This window comes from Tursiops truncatus, chromosome 13 (assembly GCF_011762595.2).
Source record: "Tursiops truncatus isolate mTurTru1 chromosome 13, mTurTru1.mat.Y, whole genome shotgun sequence".
Taxonomy (NCBI): domain Eukaryota; kingdom Metazoa; phylum Chordata; class Mammalia; order Artiodactyla; family Delphinidae; genus Tursiops; species Tursiops truncatus.
The window spans coordinates 46,041,371-46,049,381 of record NC_047046.1 but is presented as its reverse complement, the minus strand read 5'-3'; the positions used below and the strand labels follow the sequence as shown (position 1 = coordinate 46,049,381).

Sequence of the window (8,011 nt, the reverse complement as noted above, 5' to 3'; positions counted from 1 at the left end):
GAATTTGGACTCAAGACAACATGAACCCTTACCTAAATTTGCAGTTTGCTGGCCTGCCCTATAGAGTTCAAAATTGGCAGACTCCACAATCACCTGGGCCAATTCCTTAAAATAAATCTGTTTTTCTCTTTCAATCTGCAGACACACACACACACATTATTGGGTACATATTTTTTCTGTTGGTTCTGATTCTCTAAAGAACTCTAACACCAGACCCAACTTTGATTATAGGTCTGCAGGCAATGAGAAGAGAATGGGTAGATTTTGAAAGAGAATTCTTGTTCCCAGGAAGGAACATTCATCTTAAAGGTTTGTCTTCTAAGGCTACTTCCAATTGTCTTGGCTTGGGTTGTCCCAGAAGCAGAGCCTGAGGTAACGTAGAGCCTTGAGTGCATGTTGTTTATTTGGGAAGCAACTCCCAACAGAGTAAAGGGCAGGGGAGAGAAGAATGGGGGAGGGAATAGCCAATACATGGGTACATTACTTAGTTGGTCACCACCATAGGTGACTTGCGCTCAGTCCCATGTCAACATCTGAGAAGCCTTATGAAACATCCCCCAGAACTTTCTGGCCAGAGAATGAAAGGGAGAATTACTTATCCACTGGTTTGCATCCCCCATTGTTCAAGATCGTGCTGCGTATTGTGCATACAGGGGCACCATGTGTATTTAGTACTCCCATAATGAACCTTGAAGCTTGTCACTCAGAACCACTTGAGGGGTAAAATAATAAACTCAAACATTCTGTTCTCTGACCATAACCAATCTTCTGGAATTCAATCCTCTCACTTTCTTTTATTTTACCAGCTTTCCAACTCCTAATCTTTGATTCTTACATTTTGTCCCATTCACAGTGCTCTACTGGTTTCAAGTAGGTTCAAGTCCTGTCTCTACCACTTGCTAGCTCTCTGACCTTAAACTCTCCAGGCCTCAGTTTTCTTGTCTATAAAATGGGATAATAACAGTACCAACTTTATATAGTTGTTATGAGCATGGTTTGAGATAATGCACGTAGAGCATTTGACAGTGTCTGATACATAGAAACCAGTCAATAAATGATAGCTGTTATGACTATGATGGTAATTATAATAACGATGCCAGCTCAGGTACTACAGTTCATCACTTCATTTACTCTCTTACCTTTTGACCCTTGGGTTTCTGCTGGTCCTGACCAATAAGCTTCAAACTTGAATTTATGGTCTCTTCATCTCAGTTGAACTGTTCAAGCATAATTACCAAGAAAGGAAGATTAGGGCCCACACCTTATTCATGTTCCCAAGCTTTAGCTAGAGTAACTCTACTATTTGTCTACACAGTGGTTATTACAAAGGCTTACCATTTGCCACTGACTTCCGTTGCTATCTCACTGTTTTTGGAGTGATGTCTTTGCTTATTCTGAGCAGAAATATAAATCAAGACAAGGAATACCTCAAAACCATCCTCTATGGCATCTTTATCCATTCTCTCCTCCTTTCCTTGTCTCTCAGAAGACACTCTGCATCATTATCTAAACCTAAGAATTCAACATTTGTCCTTGCTTCATTGATCAACAAACCTATTGTTACCTAGACGTGCAGGTCAGCATGTGAGACCCTGCCCCCAAAGAGCTCTGTAACCGACTGACTACCTGGCTTTTGATCTTTGCTCTGCCACTTTCTAGTAGTGTAACATCTGGGGAGTCATTTGACTCCTGGAAGTCTCAGCTTAACCTCAGTTAAAATGGAAAGTAATAATACTTATCACATTTGGTGGTTGCGAGGATCAGCTGATGTCTATAAAGTGCTCAGAACAGGACCTAGAACATTATAAGAGTTTTATTGGAAATAGCTGTTATTCTTCTTGATGTAGCGGATACATCTGTTCAGAGTGTTAATGGGAGGCGAAGCAAAAGGGAGGGATCCCGTCTCCCCGCCTTCTGGCATCCTGAGCTAGGAGATTAGATCCCCTCTCCCAGGGATTTGATATTTGAGCAAGGGAAGCAAAGGCTAAGAAGATCTTCCTGGCTGTATCAGGGGCTAACCCTATGAGGGCGGCACTGTCGTGTCCTGTCACTGCAGGTGACATCCTAGGTAGAAGCGTCCTGTGACAGGGCCTTCACTGTGTTTTCTTATGGTGAAGTCTCCTTGGCGCCTCCCAATTTTCTGAGCCTGGTTCATCAGCTTTTGTGTTGATTCTGTGATGTATCTCTTATCACTTCATTAAACTCCTTGTCTGTGATGTTAACTCATGTTCATTTCTCTTGTCTGGAGCCAGGAATCCTGACAACACTGCTGAATCTTAAAACTCTCTCTTCCCTGGGAAAGACATCCTTCCTTTATTCCTACCTGAATGCTCCTCGGATTCACATTTCCCTGATTTTTTGTCCAAATTTTTGACTCTATATATTCTCTGTTCCCTTCTGTATTTTCTTTTTCTCTCATTCAGTCAGTACACTTTCTCTGATTGAGCTCATCCATTTCAGGGTAACTTCAGTTTTAATGTAAATGGTTCCTACATCTATCTTTCCACTTAAGCCTTCAGTCCTAAATTCCAAATGCAATTTTTGACTTCCTACTTAGGATATGACCTGGATAGACTGACTATAACATCTTCCACACCTGAATCAGCTCATGTCCCTGTACTCTCTCAGTAAGTAATACATAAGCCAAAACAATGCAACAATCATCTTTGACTCTTCCCTTTCCTCCTGTTCTCTTCTCCTGTTGCTACTGCTTTATTTGTGATCTCTCTTCATTAGAATGAACAAGTGCAAGCAGTTCTAAACTTGTACCTCTCTAAATGCAAATCTGATATTTGTCCCCTGCTCAACAGTTTCAGACAGTTCTCTGTTTTCCTCATGTCACACAAGGTAATTCTAGTCAAATTATTTCAGTTCAAAACTACTCTACTCAAGGACTGTTTTGGACGCCTCACTGTGAGGTATGAAGTACCAGAAATGTAAAGACACATACAAATGGTTCCTTACTCTTAGAGAGCCCAAATTCTACTGGGAGAAATAAATGCAATGCATGGGACACACCTAATGTTCCACTTGAGATCTCTCAACCTCACCCAGATCTGTTTCTCTCCCAGATCTGCATGGTTCCTGGTTGACTTAACACAGACACACAGAGAGCCTCTTGCCATTTCCCTTCCATATCGTCATCACACAGGTTTGGAGTGACAGTAAGTCCTGAATAAATTATTGTTCAGAAAATGTCATCTAAATTTTATAATATTTAAAACACACCGGCATTAATTGTAAGCAAAACCTGAGTAAGAACAACTCCATGTTGTGCATGGAGGGTAATTGGGGACTTATAACATATTGTTATATTGTTTTTAATAGACTTCTAGCTTAGGAGGCATCATTTTAAAGGAAATTCTCTCAACAAATCCAGCAGCTACTTTATTAGAATGATTACATTAAATAAATATCCTAAGAACATTGTTTGACTCTATTTATTAATGCGATTCCACTTAAGTTAGTAAGCTGAAACTAAAGTTTAATATTTAATATCCTCAGTAAAATAAAGTCAAATGATTTTTATTAAAATGTTCTCTCTCATATAAATGAAGAGGTAAAAAAATGAAAACAAAAGTAGAAACTGCAACAGTATATCAGGATGCTGTTTGCTGTGAAATGTACTTACTTTTTAGGATCATCTATGAATATTTGATAAAGACATCAAAATGTCTTGACCATTTTACTTAAGTACTAACAATTCAAATAATGCAAGACATTTTTGTCTATATTTATTGGCTTGGTGATTGATTTTTGAAATCTTTTATTGTAAGACAAATTTACAAAGTGTTATGCACTTTTTATTTACAAGTGTTATGCAGATAATACAGAGAGTCCTCATATATCCTGTACCTAGCTTTCCCTTACAGTAACATCTAACAAAACTATAGAACCATTATCAAAACTAAGAACTTTATCTTGGTACAATAATATTAACTAGATTACAGAATTCATGGGGGTGGTTTCCACCAGTTTCTTTACTAGTGTCCCTTTTCTGTTCCAGGATCCAATTTAAGAAACAATGTTTCATTTAGTTGTCTTACCACCTGACTCCTCTAATCTGTAACAGTTCCTCAGTCTTCCTTCCTCTTTCATTGCCTTAACATTTTGAGGAATACCTGTCAACTATATTTTAGAATGTTCCTCAATTTAAGTTTATCTGCTATTTTCTCATGATTAGACTGAGGTTCTGCATTTTTTGAAGGATGCCACAGAGGTGATATTCCTTTCTCAGTACATTGTATCAAGAAGCTACATGGGGGCTTCCCTGGTGACGCTGTAGTTGAGAGTCTGCCTGCCGATGTAGGGGACACGGGTTCGAGCCCTGGTCTGGGAATATCCCACATGCCGCAGAGCAACTAAGCCCGTGCGCTACAACTACTGAGCCTGCGCGTCTGGAGCCTGTGCTCCGCAACAAAAGAGGCCGCGATAGTGAGAGGCCTGTGCACCACGATGAAGAGTGGCCCCCGCTTGCCGCAACTAGAGAAAGCCCTCGCACAGAAATGAAGACCCAACACAGCCATAAATAAATAAATAAATTTTTAAAAAAGAAGCTACATGGAGCCGATATATATTATTGATGATGTTAATCTTGGTTGTTGTGTGATTAAGGTGGTCTCTGCTAGGATTCTTTATTATAAAGTCATAATTTTTCTTTTTTTTTTTTTTTTTTTTTTTGAGGTACGCGGGCCTCTCACTGCTGTGGCCTCTCCCGTTGAGGAGCACAGGCTCGGGACGCGCAGGCTCAGCGGCCATGGCTCACGGGCCCAGCCTCTCCGCGGCATGTGGGATCCTCCCGGACCGGGGCACGAACCCGTGTCCCCTGCATCGGCAGGCGGACTCTCAACCACTGCGCCACCAGGGAAGCCCATAATTTTTCTTTTTTATAAAAACTTTCATCCATACGCTTTAGCATCCATGGGTGGATCTCGCCTGTGGCAGTTACTGTTGTAATAATTGAAAAGTGATTTTCTATTTCCTTCTTTCCCTCCACATTTATTAGTAGGAGTTCATCTGTAAAACAAGAATTGTCTATTTACCCCCATTTATATATTTGTCCAGTTATTTATATCAGTATAGGCTTGTAATATTTATTTTATTCTTTGGGTTGTAGTCCAATAATGTGATTATTTTGTTGCTTGGGCTGTTCTAAGGTTGGTCTTTGGGAGCTCTTCCAGGTTGGCTCCTATGCCGCTTTGACCTGCCACCATCCCATTTTCTTTTCTAAACATTTCCTCACTTTCAGCATCTTGAGATCTGACATCTGACATTGACATCTATGCTCATCTTGAATTTTTCCTGCCCAGACCTGCAATCAATCAGTTTTCTAGGATTTCTGGATCTTTTTATTAGAAATTTAGAAATCAAGATCTAGGCACTGGGTGTGCTCATTGCTATTGGGTCATCAAGTTTACAGAAAAAAACCCAGAGGCATACAAAAGAGATGAAACTGACAAAGGAAATTCCCATGATACTATTGAAGAGAAGTCTCAGGATATCAGCTGTGCTGAAGGCCTAAAACTCTGCAAGGCCAGTTGGGGCAGGATGGAGGTATTCAGGAAGAATGCCTGCAGATATAAATAGAACTGAGCTACTACTTGGTATGTCTGAGCTCGTTGGTAGTCATAATAATGTGGAATTGAACATTAATTTAGTCAAAGTTTATGAAGGAAGTTGGCTGGGAGGTAGAGAATTGTGGATGGCTGGGGGGTATGTAAGAGGTAAACACATATTTTCTATAGCAGAAAGTCAATAAATAATAGTCTGAATTTGGAAAATAATTTCTGTATAAGCACATTATTTAGCAATGCGGTGGCAAATAGCAGAAGAAGTAGTTTTAAAAGTTGAATGTAGTTACTTTTAAGGAGTAAGAATTGGGATTTGGGAGGAGAAAGGCAATAAACTATTATATTTTTAGCCAGTATATTTGAATTTACATACCTTCTTGTTATAAATAAAAAATTAAATTTAAAAAAGGGAAAAAAACATGCCCACAAAAATTACAATGGATAAAGATTTATGGAACTGCCTCTGTTCTAGGTGAAATAAATTTTAAAAGACCCACACCTAGAAATATATTGGCAGAATTTTTCTACTTCAGGAACAAAATGCACCCTAAAAGAGTACAGGCAGAAATATAAGAATTAGCAGAAAATGAAACAAAATAAGTTTTAGGGAAAATAAACTAAAATGTGACCAAGAATATTATACCCTAACAAATTGTCTGCCTTGTGTGAAATCAATGGAAATTCAATTTCGAATATTTCCAAGTTCACAAAACATGTACCTAGCCTGAAAAAAAATTATTTTTATATTTAATCCAGTTGACAGCAAATTTCACAGATTAAACAACTTATTTGCAGAGAAGTGTTTTAACTCAAAGTACACAAGTATAAGAGGCAGACCTACCGTTTAAATTCTGACTAAACGACTAAATGGCTAAATGACTTTACCTATTATGCTAAATGGGAGCATTATTCCAGGAGCTTGGCCATATTTCCTCTCCTTCTTCTTTCTTTTTCTTCTCTTTATCTCTCTTCTATTTATCTCAAAAAATAAATTTTTTGAACTCTGTAACAGATTTTTGGGCAAGGAATTCCAAACTCAGAATACAAAAACCTGTTAATTTTTCCTAAAAGGAGGAGAGAAACAATCTAATCATTATATACTTATTTTTTCCCCCAGGGAAACCACAACAGCCAGGAAAGGGACAAAATCTGTGTGCTGGACACTGTTGGATTCTGAGGATATGATGATGAACAAGACTGTTGGGGCCCTGCCCTAATGAAGGGCATATTCTAATGGGGAAGATAGACAAAGAGACAAAAAGAAAAATAAGTAAAATACAATGTTAATTTGTAATAACTGCTAAGAAGGAAACAAAGAAGGGTCTGGCAGAGAAAATAATGGGGACCGTGGGATCTGCTTTAAATTAGATGGCCAGGAGAAGCTCTCTGAAAGGAAGATTTAAACTGATTCTTGATAAAGGAGGATGAGCTAGCTGGTGAGGGGGCATTCCAGACAGAGAGATGGGGCACGGCCAAGTCAAGACAAGAATGACTACTGAAGTGTGTGGTCTTATGGGGACAAATTAATTTCTCAATACTTAATCCTGTTATTTTTATTCAACATTTATTTGGTTCCCTCCACGTGGGAGGCATAATTCTAGCCACTGGGAATAAACAGTCCCTGAATAGAAAGAATTTATCATCCAGGGAGGAAAACTTGCCAGTCAACTGGAGATGGCTAATCAGGGTAAAGAAGCTTTATATGAGAAACACACCTAATACCAATTCAGGTGGGGGTAACAGAACCAGGAGAGGTTTGTTACCTTTCCTGGTAACCAATGTCTAAGCAGACACCCGGACATAAGGGGAGTTATATATAACTAACAGGGCATGAAAGCACAGAGGGTGTAATTGTCCTTTTTCATTGGATTGAAAGAGTTGAATAAATGACTTCAACATTGTTATCATTGAATTGTGTTCCCCCCGTATTCATATGTTGAGGTCCTGCCCCCCAGTACCTCAGAATGTGACCTTATTTGGAAACAGGGTCATTGCATATGCCATTAGTTAAGATGAGGTTATTATGAGGGACCCTAATCTAATATGACTGGTATCCTTATAAAAAGGGGAAACTTGAACACATATAAAGGGAAGATAATGTGAAGAGGCATAGGGAAAAGACAGTCATCTATAAGTCAAGGAGAGAGGACTGGAACAGATCCTTCCATCAGAAAAAAAACACCTTGCTGACATCTTGTGAACAATGAAATAGTAGATTTCTGTTGTTTAAGTCATCCAGTTTGTGATATTTTGTTACAGCAGCCCTAGCAAACTAATACAAACATAAATTAGGAAATACCTACATTATTGTATTAAATGAAAGGAATATACAGAAATGAATATACAGAATGTATATACATTCATTTATAACCCGGCAATGGATCCTAAAAAACCACACACACAAACAAAAATGCTACTCTCTTGGGAGAAAATATTTGCAA

General features: G+C 38.8%; 1 long non-coding RNA gene across 1 annotated transcript; it reads left to right on the top strand.

Annotated features, from left to right (window-relative positions):
* On the top strand, positions 1-7,471 carry LOC141276263 (uncharacterized). The gene is made up of 2 exons (XR_012325532.1): positions 1-309; positions 6,688-7,471. It is a non-coding gene; the product is annotated as an uncharacterized lncRNA (long non-coding RNA).
* Positions 7,472-8,011: the final 540 nt, after the last annotated feature.